Genomic DNA, 20,945 nt, shown 5'->3' on the forward strand with positions numbered 1-20,945 from the left:
GAAAGAGGAGGTAGGGAGGGACCCATGAAGGTAGATAATGAAGGTGGGGGAGGGGACCAGGAGAAAATACCAAGGAACTCTGACTCAATTTACATCCCAGAAACCATTCTGCTGCAGTGGAGGGAAGCCAGCCTGGCCTGGCTTTCTCCCAGGCTGCACCTCAGGTCTTCCTCCAGAAAGTTTCCACAGATAAGCTCAGTAGCCCTACCCATGGTTACCACTAGAAAATCAAACAATTAGCAGCATATCGAAGTAATCACAGGGAGCCGGAGGATTCTTGCAAACTCCAGATGCCTAAATTACTGCTCAAAATGTCATGGGCACACGGGGCTAATACATGGCAGACAAGGGGCGTCACTTGCAAATGGAAACGGGTATTGAGAGAAGAGCAAATTTTAGCAAAGTGTTACTAAAGTAGAGCAAAAGTAGCCACCATGTGCCAGGCTTTATTGTCAAGCATTTATTTATTTAAATTTAATCCTCACTGCAACCTTTCCAGATGACACTCATTTTACTGATGAGGAAACTAAATATGTAATAAGGACACTCATCTAGGGAGTAGTGGAGCCAGGCAGGATACACATCTAACTCCAAGGTCCATGCTTTAAACCACAATCCTACTATGAAAGACGCTGGATCCCTTTAGTGGTATAGGCTTGAAAGCTGCCATTCTGGTAAGATACACAGGAGGAAGAGTCTGCATCTGTGAATCTACACTCAATTTGGCTAAATGAGAAACGCTGCGAGGTATAAGGAAACTAACATGGCTTTGGACATGGCAGCACAGTTGACTTTCTGGATGAGGGATGAGATCAGAAGTCAAGAATTCCTGGGACTTCCCTGGTGGTGCAGTGGTTAAGAATCCACCTGCCAATGCAGGGGACATGTGTTCGAGCCCTGGTCCGGGAAGATTCCCACATGCTGCAGAGTAACTAAGTCCATGCACCACAACTACTGAAGCCCGCGCGCCTAGAGCCCGGGCTCTGCAACAAGATAAGCCACCGCAGTGAGAAGCACGCGCACCACAATGAAGAGTAGCCCCAGCTCGCTGCAACTAGAGAAAGCCTGCGTGCAGCAACAAGACCCAATGCAGCCAATAAATTTAAAACAGTAAATTTATAAAAAAAAGAATTCCTGGTTCCATCAGACTTATACGTAGACAATGGATATTCATTCAATTAATTATTTAATTTTGACTTTGTCAATCTGTATTCCCAGTGTAAACACAGTATTGCCTGGCATATGGTAAGTGCCCAGTAAATGCCTGATGAATGAGTAAATAAATATATGAACTGGTGAATGGATGAATCAGTGTTCAAAGAAATACGCATCCCCATATTCACTTGTAGAAAATCATTGCACACAGACCAGCACAGCAACCCCACCATCATCAATCCTTTTTGCCAGACATTGGTCCCCAAGCTTCTGTACAAGTAAAGAGGGTATAGTCATAGTCACAGCTGCTTATGTAACAGACTGTGGCAAAAGCAGTAAATAAATGAGACTCAGGCCATGAGCATTTCCAGGCTGACGACTCACACAGCACCAGGGTTTCTGTCCATGGCCATTATTTTTTAGCATTTCTTTGCACTGCCCTTTTACTACAAGAATCAATCTGAACTTTTAATCACTTGCTCTTTGACCTAAAGTATATGGATTTACAGCACACTTTTCAGAGCTATGGGATCTTTGTCTCGGATTTTCCATTGTTTAAAGTTTAATCTTAACTAACTGGAGCTAATTTGAGATCAACAAAACCTTCCAACCTCTATCCAGGGGCCATGAAAGTATTAAAAAAAAAAAAAAAACCGTACAGTTTTCCAGCTGAGTTGAAGTTCATTTCATGGGCAAACATAGGAAGGACTCACATTTAATAAACAGAGTCTTTCTATTTATTGCAGCTTTCAATCGACAGATGCCTTCATGATGGAAAAAACAAAAAGGACAAGAAGTTAGACCTCCTAGGTTTGAAACATGTTTTCACCACTATTAGATGTGTGAACTTGAGTAAATCACTGTCACACTGGATCTGTTTGTCCCATTGAAAAATGAAGTGTTGAACTCTCTGCTAGATCTATAAACACACACATGACATTTATTATAGTCTATCTTATTCCATAAGTTCACCTTGTTTATCATTGAGGTTGTGAGTTACTTGAGGATGTGTCATAAACTTTCTTCTTTCATCTCTTCCATTGCTTCCAGACACTGTTAAACACAAAAAGCTAATCAGCAGTCAACTGGATTGAAGTAAATCAAGGTTCCCCACGTTTGCCTTCCAAAAACTATCAACATGAAAACCTTTCCAAATGTATGTAAAGAAACACTTCAATAATCAAAACAACATGCTGTATTTGGTGTTTTTTTCCTTCTCTTTTATTTCTCACACATGTGTGCTCCCTTGTGTGTGTGTATGTGTATGTGTGTGTATTTAAAATAATCCATGCTGCTTTCACTCTTGATTAAAAATTGTAATGGTTTTGTACATGATTTCCCCAAGTGAAATTTTTATTGAAAATGGAAAATACTCAATTTCTGTTTTCACTAAGTGGTTTAAAACACATGACAATTAACAAATGAGTCACAGGCAGCCTCTTCCTGTAACTAATGCACTGCAAGCTGGATTCATCAATTACAGCAAGGATAGAATATCCACTTTACCAAACACCCAGGTTTCCTAGACTTTGTGCCTTTTTCGTTTGTTTGCATTTCTCTTTTCTTTCTACCTGTTTTATTCATCAATTGTCTCCAGCAAATTATAGCAAAGGTGTCTCCCTTCTCTATTGCCACTCTGCGATCTATACTTAACTGCAGAGTAACAGCAACAGAAGCCATAACTAACAGCCCCAGCCTTCTAAATCTGCAAGCTTGGGAAGAATCTCGTATCAGGGCATTACGTGCTAGATTTAATGTGGATGTTGTAGTCTGAAGCGAAAATTATTTGTACAGCTGGAATATAACATTTGCATAAGTTACAATTAAAAGAGAAAATATAATTACAAATTTTCAACTTAATTTGAATGGTTTTTAAAATACTCATTTGGCATAGGCAACAGCTTGCAGGGAAACAGAACACGCTCTCGGAGTTGCATCCCTTTGTCTGAGTATCAGTAGTGAACTCATTTTGAATGGTTTGCTTTAACCCCTGAATCCCAACACTAACCAGCATTGAGAATCTAAGGTACAAGGCACTGTTTGTTTTGAATAGGATTACAACATACACAGCAATTCATAAATATTTGCATCTTTTAATTGTTTCTAAAAATGAAGTGGCAAGTGACATCCAACAGTAATGTTATTTCTCCCATGGAGCGAATGAGCAGTGGAATTTTAACTAGTTTCATTCCCTTTCAGCTCTCAGATCTGAGATCTTTGGTCACATCTCCTGTATAATGTTTTCCTCATATCACAGTCTCTTTAATGGCTCCAGCTTCTGATTTTTTTTTCCCCCGTTAATTACATGTCTTTTTCTTGTAGCGACTTCATGCTGAAGGCATGTCATTCTTCTCAGACACAGGCTCGGCTAGGTGTCCATGCACCAAGTCCATTTGTTCATTTGTTTTCAGGATTTCTTTTCTAAGAAACAAAGGAATCCTTTTATTATCCTCAAACACGAGAATCAAACTTTTCATAAAATATTTTGTACAGCATGTTTACTTGAAACCCTGCTTCCCCAAAGTCATGATAAATGTGATTATTATGTAACGTGCATTGTGTGGCATCAATGAGTTTTGAAAAAGAGACAAAAAGAGAAAATGACTCCATTCAATCTTTCTCAGAAAAAAAAAATGGATCGAAAAAGACACATAAATGAAAAAAATTGCTATTATTTTGAATTACACAATTAACTATGCCTTTCTATTTTCCTGATCCTTCTTTCCACAGCTATCTCCACATAATGAGACATCAGAACATACTCTTGGGAAAAAACTCAATTGTAAAAACTGATCCTTTGTTCTATTTGCCCTGGAATCTGAAAAGGAAATTCTGTGGGAAACAGAAAAATATAAAGTAATAATATAACCTCATTTCACCTTTTTCCTGAGAAACCACAAAGGTGGTCATCTGATTGAGAGTGTTAGTACGTAGCATCATTTTTTTAAATCACAGAAACCCTGTTTATTTATGGAATAAAAATACAGGACAATGACAGCAGCACCACACCACCTTCAGGAAAATGCACTGCTGCTTAGAATGACTTGCTGAAACTAACAAGGAAACTACTTAAATGATGGCCCTGTGGATAGTCATCTTTTGTGCAACAAGCCTACAATAACTTCATCATTCAAAACTGGGATATAAATTGAATACATATATATGATAAATACATATACATTTTATTTTTATTGAAAAACTTCCAAGATTTTAATAAGCTTTATCCTGGGGCCTATAGGCACCTGTCAACCTCCTGGCCCACCAGCGTGCTCATTTCTTTTCTCTTTGATGCACTGTGGATAACTGTATCAGACCCTAAGTTTACATTCAGAGTCATAAGCCAGAAGCAGACCATTTCCTAGAATAAATGGTATTTCCCAAACGGTGGAACATTTTTACCACTGGTGAGATAATTTTAGTTGCCATATTCCAAATATTCTCATTGCTATCTATTTATTTTAAAAAATAGAATATTACATCAAACTTGTATTCTCACCAATTTTATTACTTAGAATTATATTGAGGAAAAATATCACAGATGGTATGCAGGCATAGCAAAGTCATGAAAGAGGTACAGAAATGACTAAAGTTTAGGAAAGAGTATCCTAAAAAAAATCACTTCTCTATATTAACATATCCTCACAGTAGCGGTGTGAGATTTTTTTTTTAAATGTTTATAGGATTATAGTTGCTCTACAGTGTTGTGTTAGTTTCTGCTGTACAGCAAAGTGAATCAGTTATACATACACATGTATAACTCTTTTTTAGATTTCCTTCCCATTTAGGTCACCACGGAGCACTGAGTAGAGTTCCCTGTGCTATACAATAGGTTCTCATTAGTTATCTACCTTATACATAGTAGTGTATATATGTCAATCCCAATCTCCCAATTCATCCCACCCCCCTTCCCCGCTTGGTATCCATAAGTTTGTTCTCTACATCTGTGACTCTATTTCTGCTTTGCAAATAAGCTCATCTGTACCATTTTTCTAGATTCCACATATAAGCACTATTATATGATATTTGTTTTTCTCTTTCTGACTTATTTCACCCTGCATGACAGTCTCTAGGTCCATCCATGTCTCTGCAAATGGCACTATTTCATTCCTTTTTATGGCTGAGTAATATTCCATTGTATATATGTACCACATCTTTTTCCATTCATCTGTTGATGGACATCTAGGTTGCTTCTATGTCCTGGCTATTGTAAATAGTGCTGCAATGAACACTGGGGTGCATGTATCTTTTTGAATTATGGTTTTCTCTGGGTATATATGCCCAGGAGTGGGATTGCTGGATCATATGGTAGCTCTATTTTTAGTTTTTTGAGGAACCTCCGTACTGTTCTCCATAGTGGCTGTATCAATTTACGTTCCCACCAACAGTGCAAGAGGGTTCCCTTTTCTCCACACCCTCTCCAGCATTTATTGTTTGTAGATTTTTTGATGATGGCCGTTCTGACTGGTGTGAGGTAATACCTCATTGTAGTTAATATAGGTGAAACATTTAGACAGGTGTCTAACACTTAGTAAGTACTATGCAAATGTTTCCTATTATATGATCACTGTAGATCTGAACAAGTGTGACTGGAAATCATGAATAATTTAGTTCCTTCAATTATGAAGTTATTTTAAATGGTAATATTACTTTAATGCCTTAGATATCTTACCAATTAAACAGGATAGTAACTAAAGAGGTTCAAAAACTGGTAGGGGGCTTCCCTGGTGGCTCAGTGGTTGGGAGTCCACCTGCCGATGCAGGGGACACGGGTTCGTGCCCGGGTCCGGGAAGATCCCACATGCCGCGGAGTGGCTGGGCCCGTGAGCCATGGCCGCTGGGCCTGCGCGTCCGGAGCCTGTGCTCCTCAACGGGAGAGGCCACAACAGTGAGAGGCCCGCGTACCGCAAAAAAAAAAAAAAAAAAAAAAAAAAAAAAAACTGGTAGGGATGATATAAACAAAGATCAAAATAAACATGAAATAATATATTATCATCTGTCTCATTCCTTATATTGGTGTTTAAACATATTTTAGGTATTGAAGTAAAAATCTTAAGAAACAAGTTTTTCTACTCTTTGCGACTACAGTTGTTAACCATTTGCAGTAGAGAATAACACTCCTTGGCTCATGTTTTCAGTTACAGAACCACTAAACCTTTGAACTGGAAAAACCTTTAAGATGAAAGGCCAATCCTATCATGGCTTATATAAGTAAACAGGTGGATTTGTAATGGGCTTTTAGGGTCTTAATGAGCAACTCTGTGGAGGATGGGAATTGCAAGCAGTGAGAACAACTGGTTCAAAAGAACTTGGGCTTCCCTGGTGGCGCAGTGGTTAAGCGTCCGCCTGTCGATACAGGGGACACGGGTTCGTGCCCCGGTCCGGGATGATCCCACATGCCGTGGAGCAGCTGAGCCCGTGAGCCATGGCCGCTGATCCTGCGCGTCCGGAGCCTGTGCTCCGCAGTGGGCGAGGCCACAACAGTGAGAGGCCCACATAGCGCAAAAAAAAAAAAGTACTAAAGCAGGGGTTCATGACTTATTCTAGGTGTCCAAGGTACGTAGTAGGAACCAGTATTAGGAAATAACACTGGAAAATGCTTTTTAATCATCCAACCTTTAAGGTTAGTAATTTCTGAAGTCGGTACAAGTAACCTGACCTGTAACTTTGAAGTGAGACAGATCTAGGTATGACTCTCCACTTGTTACATAAGCCAAGTCTTTGAGCCTCAGATTATGCAACAGGGTTATTATAGTGATTAAGTGACTGTACACAGAACTCATAGCTGAGATGCCTGGCTGATTGAAATTCTACTCAAATGTTTGTCTTTCTGACCCCTGTCATCATATGAATAAAAATCTGGGGGAAAAAAAATCACCTTTCCATCAGGGACTGAGTTCTTAATTTTTTTAAGAAAAAAAAAAAAGAATTTCCCAAAAAAATTTTTGGAAGGAAATTAAAACCCCAAGGAAGAGAGAATTATTTTTAATTTTTACTCTTCTCCTTGATTTATGGAAGACATTTCTCAAATAGAGTAAAAACACCCCAGCACAGTGGCTTTCCTTGAATGCAGAGAGTAAATTCAGAACAGGCACTCTCAGGAAAATGTGGGAATTTTCCCGAAGGGACCTCACCACAAGCCAAGACCTGACGGGATAAAGAAGAGCCTATGCCGAGCTGCGGACATGGTGCGGGTTGCTCCTCGAGGCTCAGGCCACAGCAGGGCAGGAACGCAGTGATGCTCACCAGCAGGTGAGGGCTGCCCCAGAAAGAGACCCTGAACGGAGCTCCCAGAGGTGGAGGCAAACACTGGAGCCTCGGAGCCCCCCTTCCCTCCCCAGCTCTGGCCGCTCCACATCTCTTGCTCTCCCCTCCCTTCCCCCTGCACCTTCCCTGCCCTTCTTTCTTCCTCTTCTCTCTTTCACCAACTGAACTAACTATTAACAGCATGGAAATCTGTTTTTTCATTATTGAATGTCTTTATATACACCTTTTTGGTTTCTCTTGAGTTTTAAATGTGTGTGATTTCAAAGTTTTATATTTCCAGTTCCCCAAAAAGCCTAGAATCAGACTTAAAAAAATAGCCCTAGGTTGGTTTTCACTTGTATGTGGTTCTAAGATAGATAGCTTGTATGATTCAGTGCCCACTCCCACCACCAAGATTGAAAGTAGAGCGATAATCAGAGCTGAAGCAAAGGGACCAATTTTCCCCTCTTGGTAGGAAGAGTAATACATGTAACTTAAGAATAACTAATGGGGTGGAAGAACCATTGTGTTTTGTTGCTCTTTGTAGTATCCTGAAGAAGCCATGCCATTTTGAACAGTAATCAAGGGAAGTCTAGTGTAATTCACTATTAAGAGAAAATAGATCATGCTTTAAAAATGTTTCTTTATACCCTTTTTCATGTAAACTATACCTCCTAGAGCAAATGTCAGAATGAATAAGTGGGATGGAGCAGGGGTTTTCACACTAAATTCCTCAGAGCCCTGCAGGGCTGGGGTGCAGGGTGAGGAGCTGAGGGGGAAGGGAAGGAACATTATGTGGAAAGTTCTCCAGGCTCCTCCACCCCCTTCACCTACAGCAGCTCTGCTGTTACCTGTTTTATATATGGGAATCATTGAAGATTTCACCTAAAAAAAACATAAAAAGGATTCCACTGTTCTTAAAATTTGGAAAGTCATGGGAATAAAAAAATTCATGTGCCTGCATTGACCCTGGGAAAATGGAAAAGGGTATAAAGATGGTGAACGCTTCTTCAGACTAACAGTTTCTTTTTAATTCTTCAAAAGACTCATTAAGTTATATCCTGCTCTTCTGTGACCTTGGAAAGTACTCCCTACTCCTCCTACCTCCTACTCCTTGTGGTGGGGAGGGAATCACAAAGATCAGATTGATTGGGTTACTCTCCCTCTACAGTTTTATGTAAATTTGTCAAATAACTAAGATCTCTGTCCTGACAAGAGCCAGGTAAGTCTAAACACTTCTCACAGACAGAGCTGACAAAATTCAAAAGTAGTTTGGGTGAAAGAGACTCATTAATTTCAAACAGGCGTTTGAGTCCCAAAGGGAAGACATACATCATCAGTCGGAGCATTGTGATGTCACAGAGGAACTTCATTAGTCTGCCAACTAGAAAGGAGTCATGAGAGTTAAGTAAAATGAAATGTAAATAACTGCTTAATTAGGTGTGCATGGAAACTGGAGAGTCTCCAAAGTCGTTAGATATGAGCATGCTTGGCTGGCAGCTCCTTAGACTGAGGGTTAGTGCTGTCATAACCTTCCATAACAGCTGGAAGGCGGCTGGGAGACTCCACATAGGTCCCCAGAAGACAGGTTGACCTGGATGAAGCATTCAAGACAACTAGGTGTAACTTCGTCCACATGGTTGGGGTCCTCTAGAGCAGTAGTTCCAGAACTTCTTGGGGCCACTCCAGTAGAACAAAATATTTAGGAATCACCTCTACTGCTGAGGCAAGGGGTGGGAGCAGGCATAGAGAGAGAAAACTTTATCAGAAGGAGTGAGGAAACTGGACAGCTACATATACAACAATGAGATTAGAACATTCCCTCACATCATATACCAAAATAAACTCAGAGTGGATGTAAGACCTGAAACCATAAAAGTAGAAGAGAACATAAGCAGAACACTGTTTGACATAAATCGCAGCAATATTTTTTGGATCTGTCTCCAAAGGCAAAAGAAATAAAAATAAACAAATGGAACTTAATTAAACTTTAAAGCTTTTGCACAGCAAAAGAAACCATCACCGAAACAAAAAGGCAACCTACAGAATGAGAGAAAACACTATGACCTACAAGGTCATATAAATAAACAGCTCATACAACCCAATATCAAAAAAACCAGAACAACCCAATCAAAAAATGGGCAGAAGACCTGAACAGATGTTTTTCCAAAGAAGACATACAGATGGCTAAGAAGCACATGAAAAGATGCTCAACATCGTTAATGACTAAAGAAATGCAAACCAAAACAATGAAATACCTCCTCACACCTGTCAGAGTGGCTATCAACCAAAAGTCTGCAAATAACAGATGTTGAAGAGGATGCGGAGAAAATGGACCCTTCCTGTACTGTTGGTGGGAATGTAAATTGGTGCAACCACTATGAAAAACAGTATGGAGGTTCCCCAAAACACTAAAAATAGAACTCCATATGACCTAGCAATTCCACTTCTAGGGATATATCCCCAAAAAACCCCACTAATTCGAAAAGATACATGCATCCCAATGTTCATAGCAGCACTATTTACAATAGCCAAGATATGGAAGCAACCCAAGTGTAATATATATATATATAAATGGAATGTTACTCAGCTGTAAGAAGGAATGAAATTCTGCCATTTGCAGCAATGTGGATGGACCTAGAAAATATTATGCTTATTGTAAAATGTCAGACTGAGAAAAACGAATACTGTATATCACTTATATGTGAAATCTAAAAAATAATACAAATGAATGTATATACAACACAGAAACAGGCTCACAGATGTATAAAACAAGCTACTCGTTACGGAAGGGGGAGGGGCAAATTAGGTGTATGGGATTAAGAGATACAAACTACTATGTATAAAATAGATATGCAACAAAGATATATTGTATAGCAGAGGGAATTATAGCCATTATCTTGTAAGAACTTTCAGTAGAGTATCTGTAAAAATACTGGATCACTATGCTATACATCTGAAATTAATATTGTAAATCAACTATACTTCAATTTCAAAAAAAGGAATGAAGGGGCTTCCCTGGTGGCACAGTGGTTGAGAGTCCGCCTGCCGATGCAGGAGACATGGGTTCGTGCCCCGGTCCGGGAAGATCCCACATGCCGCGGAGCAGCTGGGCCCGTGAGCCATGGCCGCTGAGCCTGCGCGTCCGGAGCCTGTGCTCCGCAACGGGAGAGGCCACGACAGTGAGAGGCCCGCGCACCGCAAAAAAAAAAAAAAAAAAAAGGAATGAGGAAAATGAAACATTTTAATATAGGGCATTATAGGTATTTAGTTCATATTAGAACCATGAAGACTGAGTCCTGTCCCCATCAATATTATAAGAAGTTAGTCAGCAAAATACCCAGAGGCTAAGCAGACATCAAGTAGACTTTGAACAACAGGTTGCAAATCTCCACTTGACAGGAATATTAGAATGCTCTTTGCTGTCTAGCACTCACATGTTTAAGCTGCTGCTAGTTTCCCCTACACTTTCGCCCCTACCCTCGCCTACAAAAAACATCCAAATTCCTTAACATGCATCAAGGCCCTTCAAGATCCAACCCATTCTCCTTTCCCAGCCTTACCTCTCCCCACAACTTAGCCTGTTCCATCTTACAGGCCAGTCTGTACTGGCCCGTTGGTTTAGGTATGTCCTTTTTTCCAAATTCTCTGAATGGCAAAATCACATTCATCTTTCAGAACCCAGTTCAAATCTCACCTCCTTCCCTGATGGATTCATGACTCCTCCTTTGTGTTACAGACACTGTTCGAGCATCTACTTTAGCATCTTACTTGGGGAACGATGTGGGGAAAGCAGTTCTCCCCTGAGTCTGAGGTCAGACATATATGCACAGATCTAGAAAACCAATGGTGTGCATCCAGGAATCTCTGCACACAGGGCACTGAGCTGACTGGGTAACAAGCCCCCCATGACAGGGGAAGGGAGATTTGGAGTACCATGTGGTATTGGTCTCTTGCATTTGTCCCCAGTCTAACCCCATGGACACATGTCCAGATGTTTATAGACTGATGATTAAGAGCATGAATTCTAAAATTCAGTGCCTGGATTCAAATCTCAGTTCTGTCGCTTACTAGTTGCCTTGAACGAGTTAGTTAACCTCTCCAGCCTCAGTGGAGATGATAATAACAGAATTCCTATCTCATGTGTCTATCATAGGGATTACACAAGTAAGTGTCACACAATAAAGCATCATATAACAGCGCCAGCTATTATACTTAGGAAGAGAGATGGCAGTTAAGTAAAAACTGAAAATGCTGTAAGGCCTTGGGGCACATGCAGCACAAATTCAGAACCTCTGAGTTGAGAGAAAACAAAAAGAGGGTGTTCTTCCCAACTCCACCATGGAGCAGAGGCAGTGTGGTGGCATCTAGAGGGACTAGAAGCAACTGTAGCCCCAGCAGAAGGCTTGGGTGCTTGACTGAGGCAGCAGCGCTCAGAGAGGTCCATCCTCGGCAGGGACGGCAGCAGGGCCAGGCATGAGCAATGGCTGTCGCCGTGTGGTCTCCGTGGTACCCAGAAGTGGTGTTACAAGACATCCAAGGTGTCTGGAGGGTGCAGAGCAATGCAGTAGATGTGACAGAGGAGCCTGGTTGAAGTGAGGACATCCAGTGGACACGGTAACAGTGTCAGCAAAGGCAGTGATGATAGCATAAGAGGAGTCATATTCAGTGGACACCTTGAGCTGATGTCTGTGGAACACATTCCCTGAGGTTGACCAGGAATATGGGGGCAGAGGGGTGCTTTGCCAGGGTGCAGAGACCCTCTAGGAGTCCAATGTAATGAGTCAAATTGTCATTGGCATGACCACTTTTTTTCAGAAGGGGAATACTGAGACAACATGAAAAGCACAAGCTTTGGTTTCAGACAGGCTTTTGCTCCATGCAACTGAAGATATTTACTGAGCATCTATTTGTGCCTCAGGCTCTGCTCTCGTTGGTGGAAGCACCACAGTGAGCAAGGCCAAAAAATTCCTCCTCACACACAGTCTACCTTATAGAGGGAATGTAGACAGTAAACAAGTAAGAAATCAAGTTAATGAGATCTTTCCTGTTTGAGAGCTGTGAAGGCAGTGAAACAGATAATCTGGCGTACAGGTGGGGTAGAGGGAGCTCCTTAAATATGGCAGTCAAGTAAAACCTTTCGTTCAGAGTGAGGGCTGATGGCAGTTCAGGGGAGATATGGAGACAGAGAGTGGGACCCTAAGGTTTGGAGACTTGGCATATTGGAGGAAGAAAAAGTAGCAGAGTAAGTCCCAAACTGGGGTCAGCGAACTCCGGTCTGTGGGCCAAATCCAGCCTGCTGCCTGTTTATATAAATAAAGTTTTATTGGAACATTTGTTCATCTATTATCTGCAGCTGCGTTTGTGCTGTAATAGCAAAGTTGAGTAGTTACAACACAAACTGTATGGCCTGAAAAACCTATAATATTTACTATCTGGCCCTTTCCAGAAAAAGTGTGCTGATTGCCGGTCTACAGCCTAGCCAATGAGCTTGAGAGAGAGCAGTGGGAACTAAAGTTAAGAGGTGCTGAGGGGCAGCAAACTGTAGGACACCACAAACCATGGCAAAGAACTTGGGTTATATTCGACGTGTAATGGAAAGCCATTGTCCAAGCAAGGGAGACGTGAGATCTGATTTATATTCTCCACTCTGGGAGCTGTGTGGAGATGGACCATAGGGTTGACGTGGCAGCAGGGAAACCAACTAGACAGATGCCGTAGAGCCCAGGGAGAGAGGAAGGTGCCGTGGCTGAGGATGGCAGCGGTGCAGATGGGGACAAGTAGTCAAGATGTATTATCTCAGGTATAACAGGTTCAAGGATCCCAACTCAACTGTATAACCTAAGGCAAGTTACTACTCAAATTCTTTAAGCCTCAGTTCCTTGTGAGTAAAACCCTCAGAGCACTATTGTGTGGATTAAATTACAAAATGCACCCGAGGTACCTGTCAAAAAATGTGTTCAATAAATGTTGGCTGTTATTGTTGCTGCTGTTGGTTGTTGTTGACAGGTGAGGCCCACGGAGAACTAGGTCACAGCACATGCTGCACTGGGTCGGTGGTGCCCTTCTCTCTCTGACCAGATTGGCACATTCCCTGGAGACAGGGAAGTATTTATTCATCTTTACATCCCCAAAACTGTGCCTGGCACATGGCAGATGTTTAATAAATTTGTATTGATTTAACTATTAAGGTTTTTTTGAAGAAAGGAAAGGCATTATTCATTCTGCTATTTTTCACCAGAAGTGTTTTGTTTTTAGGATTGATATGGAACATTTTTATGACACGTTATTCTGAAGATACAGAGGTAGTTGTATCTAAGGAGAGCTAGTACCCTGCATCCTGTCTGTTGCAAAGGTAAACTCAGATGCTGCTCCCCAGGAAACCTCTAACCTGATAAAATATGTCAGTGATCGCGATTATATATTAAATCTAGACTAAAAAGTCACCACGCACAAGAAATTCAATCATGTCAGATGCGTCTACATATAAAAAAATCTCTGGATTGTTTGAAAGTGTTAAGTTGTTTTTAGACATTTATTTCTAACTAGTTGGACATTCTGATCCCTTGTCCAGCCATATTGAAGGGTACCCTATTTTTTATTATTACCTTGTTTCTTTTATTGATTCACTATTCTACCTATAATTGAGATTTCAGAAATTTTTGCAACTCTCTTATTCTTCGACACTACCACTTAACAAGAAAGACTGGAAACCTCCCCTTCATAAAGGAGTTCAATTTTCTCATCATAAAATGATCAATACTGTCTAAACAATTATTTCAAATGAAATTAAATATGACATGCAAATTTTCAAATGAAATATGACATCCATAAGTAGGTACATATTTTGTGACATTTTTATTTTTTTAAAAGAGATTAAATACCATAATGGTTTTGCAATACAAAATTATAAAACCCTAAATGGGTCAACTCAAACTAAATGTTACATTACCTGTTGTATTCACAGTAGCTACATGTGTCTTTAATATGCACTTGTTGCTATATCTAAAAAATTAACCAGAATTTCTTTAAAATTAAAATAAGACTAGATGACAAAATATCTTAGTGGTGGTCACCAAATCATAGCAGTACTCTGCAAACTTATCAATTTAGCTGACAAACTCTAAAAGTATGGGAAACTGAAAATAACAATAATATTTAAAATAACAGGACATGAAAGAAGAGAATCCCTTGTAATGGTAAAGAAAAGGTAGAAACCCCTGAAACATCAGAGAGCAGCCATGAGGAGGGAGATTTCTTTTTTTTTGCAACACGAAGCCTGGCATCTCACAAATAACGTATGTTCCATATTATGTGGCGTTGCTATGGTAACAACCTTTATTTTCTGAAACAGTACACAGATGTGTACAACATACTAACTTGCTGGTTATAAATTACAGCTTTTCCCATAGTTCAGTAACTTAAGAATTCTACATTTTCGAAATCTCCGAAGTTCTGTTGTTATTAAATTTCTTTATGAGATAATTCTCCTTTTATGAGATAATTTTTTATGAGATAATTTTATGAGATAATTTTCCTTGTACTTTCAAAATGAGAGTGTTCCCAAACAGGCCAAGAGAATGGAAGCATGAGAAAACGGGGCATATCAGAAAGTAGCAGCAGACTAAGTACAGTTTTCTACAAAGAGTCTGGATGAAACCCACTGAAATGAGGAGAAAATTATTTGAATTAATTAGGCGTCACGTACAACAGCAATGAGAAATAAGTCACTAGTAAAATGATGTTACAAATAAAGTTATGAACTGATTTCTTATTACAAGGTGCCATATTTGCAGTTTTAAAATAAATGAAGATCGAGCTTCCTTGGTGGCACAGTGGTTGGGAGTCCGCCTGCCGATGCAGGGGACGCGGGTTCGTGCCCCAGTCCGGGAGGATCCCACGTGCGGCTGGGTCCGTGAGCCATGGCCGCTGGGCCTGCGCGTCCGGAGCCTGTGCTCCGTGGCGGGAGAGGCCACAGCAGTGAGAGGCCCGCGTACCACAAAAAAAAAAAAAAAAAAAAAAAAAAATGAAGATTATTTCTTAGAAATATAACAATCATTAATATAATTTTACAAGCTACAATGGTGCGGGGAGTGAATTCACCTGGTTACTTGACTTCAAATGAAGTTTTCTGAATCTCAAAAAGGCCTGAGTCTGGGAGAAATTTTATATTGCTGTATTTAACAAGGAATTAGCATCCCTTTGTCAGGTTACAAAATAAAAGACATACTTGATGATTGGAATTTTTTCTCTTTAAATTTTAACCTTAATCAACAAATATCTATCAAGTGCCTTCCACGTGCAAGGAGCTGCCTGTCCATACTTAGGTGCGTATAGGTATGTATCTAAACAGAAATCATAGAAAAACTGAGTTCTTCAGATGATTTTTTTTTTTTTTTTTTTTTTGCGGTACTAGGGCCTCTCACTACTGTGGCCTCTCCCGTTGCGGAGCACAGGCTCCAGACGCGCAAGCTCAGCAGCCATGGCTCACGGGCCCAGCCGCTCCACGCCATGTGGTATCCTCCCGGACCGGGGCACGAACCCGTGTCCCCTGCATCGGCAGGCGGACTCTCAACCACTGTGCTACCAGGGAAGCCCTCTGTAGATGATTTTTTTCTACTCTGAAAGCTTATGTAATGTTTTCTGTATGCTGGATCTATTTTCTTTGAATAGTTCATTTTGAAGATTCTTAAACCTTATCAAAAAGAGTCATCTCTGCAGCACTTATCAGGCTAAAGTTTATTACCTGAGAAACACGTTTGAAAACAAGGTTATATGTTTAGAGCTTACAGTTAAAAATCCATCTATCTAAAATAAGAAAAATATTTCTAATTATAAGAAAAGATGTAAGCACCCTTATATAAAAGGTAACAAAGCACCCCTAATTTAGAAAGTCCAGAAATTAGTCTGCTAAAGGATTTTCCTAACAAACATAAAACACTTGGAAATGCTATTTCAAGTCACGATAGCATTACGTTCAAATGCAAAATTGTCTTATAGCAGCAAAGACAGAATGAGAAACAACTGAACACCATGCAGATAAGAACAAATCATTTTGAAAAGCCTGCATCATTAAGTAGTTGTTAAAATTTTTTCTAACCCTTTCCACACACGCTCTTTTCTGTATCTTCCCAAGATATATTAAAAACAGGACCATGACTAATCCATTCCAATTCTTACGTTATCAGAGAGAGTTAAGTTATCACCTAATGGGGCCTCAGAGGCTAGAACTCGGAACCAGTAGAAAAAGAGTACTTCACTGCTAGTTGCATTTTAAAAGTATTACTTAAATTACATTTAAGTCATCTAATAACTATGAACTTTCTTCTCTCTTATATTTATATTGCATATTTATTGAATTGCACAGTATGCTTTTACAATAAAGTGCTTTTTACGTTGCCGCCTTTGTTCATCCAAAATAAAATTGACAGTTATCCTTTTATAAGCTATTCCGAGAACATTTGCTCTTCTTTGAAGCTGATTGATGCACTACTTTAAATGTTCCTACAAATATCTTTTCAATTCAAGTTTTTGCATAATGTAATAAGAAGATAAAAGAATTCCATACTTCAACAAGAGACATTACAATGCAAGTAGAGACATTATCAAGAGCATTAACATGCTCCTAATAGCAATAAAACCTTTTAACTGTCTGATGTAGAACATGCTCCCACCAAACCACCACATATTATGGTAATTGGCTCCAATTTCTGACTCTTACATTGTAAAGTTACAAAGAGTTAGGTAGAACTAAAAAACAAATCTAGAATACTCATCTTGTTAGCGTTCCCATTATCAAATGTTTGCTTTCTATCTCGAAAGAGGACTGGTCTGGTCTGTTGCACGGCTCTTCCCTGCACTCTCATATTTTTGCATCTTGTCTCATTTTATTCCTACTGACTGATATGAATATATATCTTTTCCCAAATAACCCTTTTCTAACTCCAAAACAACAGTAACACAAATAGCATTTTCCTCAGAATTTCAGTGTAAGAAATGTGCTCTCCGTGCACGCCTGTGTCACATCTCATTCACTTTATGTGTTCTCTCGTCACAGGAGATACAATGGGGGAAAATATTCCATGAGGACGCTTTGATTTTTCTTTACAACACACTACTAAATTACGTGAGTAGCCTTTCCATCCTGGATGAAAATATAATTTCAAACTAAAGTTGAGTCCAGATTCTGTTAAATTAAATAGCAAAGAAAAAATAGTTCTTGGCTTTATTCCTCTTAGACGGGGAGCAGGGCAATGGGGAATTGACACAAGTTGGTCCTTAGTGATTAACCTGCAGTTTATGGTTGTGTTTCCAGGTGACGTGCCCATCATGCAGGAATCTTCTCGGAGGCTGTCGAGAGCAGCCTGTCTGCTTTGAGAAGTGCAGATCTATCAGGATCCAGAATCGGGCTCTGAAAAAGCTGTCATTTCATGTCTCTAAAACAGCCTCTGATTTAATGTACAAGATGTCAAGAAGTAAAGGACAATAAAATAAAAGCCAAAAAGGAGAACTATTTCAATTAAGAAGCATTTCTATAACAATTCTTGGAAATCAAGTAAAATAAAAGCTGTCAGAATCAATCTGTGTTTAAAGGTTGATTTTTGTGGTGCTTAAAGGCAAGTTGCAAGACAGGAAAAAAATACAGATTATTAACAGAACAATTGAACCTTAAAAATTCCATTCTCACTACATAGATATTTGGTTATTAAATGTTCCTAATGGATCTAGGAAAAGCATTTATATAGTGGATGCTGGGATTTGGAGAGAGAAGGCAAGAAACACATCCAAATACATTAAAAAAAAAAGTCACAAATGTAAGCTCCAGTCCTATAAGGAGTTTCATGCATTTCCAAGGATTTAATATTCTGATTGCCAATAATTAAAAGCCTTATATAATACTGTAGGAATTTAACTTTTATTGCCATGATTTTCCAATGGTGTTTGAATGTCCTTTACAGAGAAAGATAAATATTTCTTCAAGAACTGCCCTATCACCCCAGTTATCAAATATCTTAAAGGTGAATTGAGAAAAAAATTGTTATGAAATTTGAGGCAACCTTTAATCTAAGAGTATAATAATATTGAATAAAGATATAAGCATCGCCAAAAATAAATAAAATTCTTCCCAACATGACTTCTTATTATGGAAGACATAACTTTCATTTCCATTTGTTTAAAAAATATGCTATTTAAGAAACATGCATCATAACTTCATCTTACTCCTATCCTTAGAATTTTTATGATGGCATGCTTTTTATTCCACATTTTCTATTAGGAGGGATATTGGACAAGGAAAGAAGAGATTTATTCACTTGCTGTCCCCATCTGATTTGTATATTTCAGGGATATGCCCCTTTCAATGGTCTATTTCTGGTTCCTTTATATAAAAAAGAAATTAAGTTTCTCTGATGGGAATACTTTAAAGAAGAAAATTCACTCCTCATCATCAAATTGAGAAGTTTTCTTAAAGTAAGTCTTCCACACGCAATAAGAGAAACAGCCTAAGTACTGCCTCCAATCAAAAGAAGAAAAATTACAAAATCAGCTCACTCATGATTTCCTTAATATACTTAAAAGAGATAAAATCCCACAGATGCCTCTAAAAATAAAAATGAAGGAAAGGGCAACTTTATTGATTCCCTACAAACCAATGTACATGTAGCTTATTGATAACACTAAACCTTTAGTGATTTTCAACTGAAAGTCTGCCTCTGAATGAAGGTTTAAATCATCATATTAATATAGTAGGGGGGGGGAAATTATCACGGGACACACTGGAAATTAATTAAAAACGCTGCACTCAGTTTGTTTGTGAGAGAAGATAAATATCACTCATGGGAAAAGATGCCTGACAACCGCCATAGTTTTCAGATCCAAAATTAGACCCTGACAGCTATGTCTTTGTATGACTCTCCTTGGGGTATGATATGCAGAGATTTAGAATATGAAGATTTCTGAGAGAAGTATTTATTACTGACACTTCCGAAACATTCCATGTGTGGCATCAGCAAAGCATGCTCCACCTCAGACAGAAATGTCAGGTTTTCTTCCAAGACTTCTTTTTTTTTTTCCTATTTCTCTTCCCCCATTCCCATCCCTCCCTCCCCATCCACTACCACCCCCCTTCTCCTCCAAAATATGGGGTTTTTTTAGAAGTTCAACAGCAGCCCCTGGTGGAACTCAGCAGTTGTTTCAGCCTGAGCACAGTTGTTAAAGAAACTCCATCCATTCTGTCAATAAAAAGAAAAGTATATCCATGTGTATATTACCACATCTGCATGCTGTTCCCACGGGTCAGAGATCAGAAAAGACCCTGAATGTACAAATGCTGTGTTTTATGATGGTAATTTAGGCCAATTTCAGTAGCTGGAGTTTTGAAAAATATACATATGTCACAAACAATAAACATCTGTCTCAAATGTCACATTCATTTTATGCAAGAAGACCAATAATTAACTGCTCGTGAAGAATGCTTACCACACAGTGCGTGCGTGAAACGAGGAGGCTCCACACACGCAAGCCGGCGATCACCATTTTGTTTGGCTCCTGTTGTGACAGATTCAGCCTTGTCACTTAGCAAAATGAGCTATACAAAGTGACAATTGTGTGCAAAGGAAGGAGTTCTCTTGGTAGGAGCTCATAAAGCCACTGTCTGGTCCCATCAAAATGCAAGCTGGACTTAACAAGAGAGCCCAGAAAATGCCCTTCAGAGAGACCGTGATATTCCTTTTCCTGCTTAGTTGGCAGCCACAGATTATCACTTGGGGGCCAAGGGGAGCCAGGTGGCTCCTTGCATAGGCAGGGTAAGTCTTTGCTTCACAAAGGTACCTGATAGAGGGGCTCAAATCCGGCTCCCCTTCCTGTGGGGCCCTCTGCCTAGAACACAGTCACCTTTTCTTAGCGCAAAGGCATGGCTCTGTTGCTAAAGCCCTGTGCCTTTGGGGCTGCATCACTGCAGAGAGGTTGCTTTTTCCTAATTCACACAAAGATGCCGTAACGGCTCCAGGTGGCCCTGGTGCTAGGCAAGCAGAGGGAGAACGATATCCTGAAGAAGTTTGCATTCCTGGCTGAGATTCTCAAGTGTGCCAGGGCTGGGGGACCTGGTGAGCATTCACCCTGCATGAGGCTCATGTTAGGACAAAGGAACAATTGGAAATTAACTCAAAAGACCCAAAAGTTTACTTGAGTAAATTTAGTCAACATCTGTCACTTGTGTCTTTTGACTTTTCTTAAATGATGCAGTTTATTAAAAGGAAAAGCAAATGGTATTATTAAAGCTTAAAATAGCTCTATGATAAATACTGGAATAGATAAATATGAATTTATATGAAAAAGTGGTTTTTAAATATTGAAAGTATTGTACTTCACAGTAGCCTGTCACTTGTCCCTGAGGTCACTTGGATCTCTCGGCTGATCTCAGGTGAAACTGAATGAGTGTTAATGTGTTAAGACCATAGATCATCCCATGTAGGTCACTTAATGACTACCTAATGGACTCCAAGCACTGTATTTGACACTGGGGAATAAGAGGTATAAGAAGAAATAAT

General features: G+C 39.7%; 1 protein-coding gene across 3 annotated transcripts in view; it reads right to left on the reverse strand.

The window, feature by feature from the left end:
• Window positions 1–3,221: 3,221 nt before the first annotated feature.
• RWDD3 (RWD domain containing 3) overlaps window positions 3,222–20,945 on the reverse strand; it is a 78,159-nt gene continuing 60,435 nt past the window's right edge. Inside the window, exon 8 of one of the 3 annotated variants that reach the window (XR_007479229.1) lies at window positions 3,222–3,576. The gene's annotated coding sequence lies outside the window, so the exon portion shown is untranslated. The remainder of the gene's footprint in view (window positions 3,577–20,945) is intronic. The other 2 variants (XR_007479237.1, XM_049714840.1) reach the window with 2 other exon arrangements.

The sequence above is a fragment of the Orcinus orca genome, chromosome 1 (assembly GCF_937001465.1).
Source record: "Orcinus orca chromosome 1, mOrcOrc1.1, whole genome shotgun sequence".
Classification (NCBI taxonomy): domain Eukaryota; kingdom Metazoa; phylum Chordata; class Mammalia; order Artiodactyla; family Delphinidae; genus Orcinus; species Orcinus orca.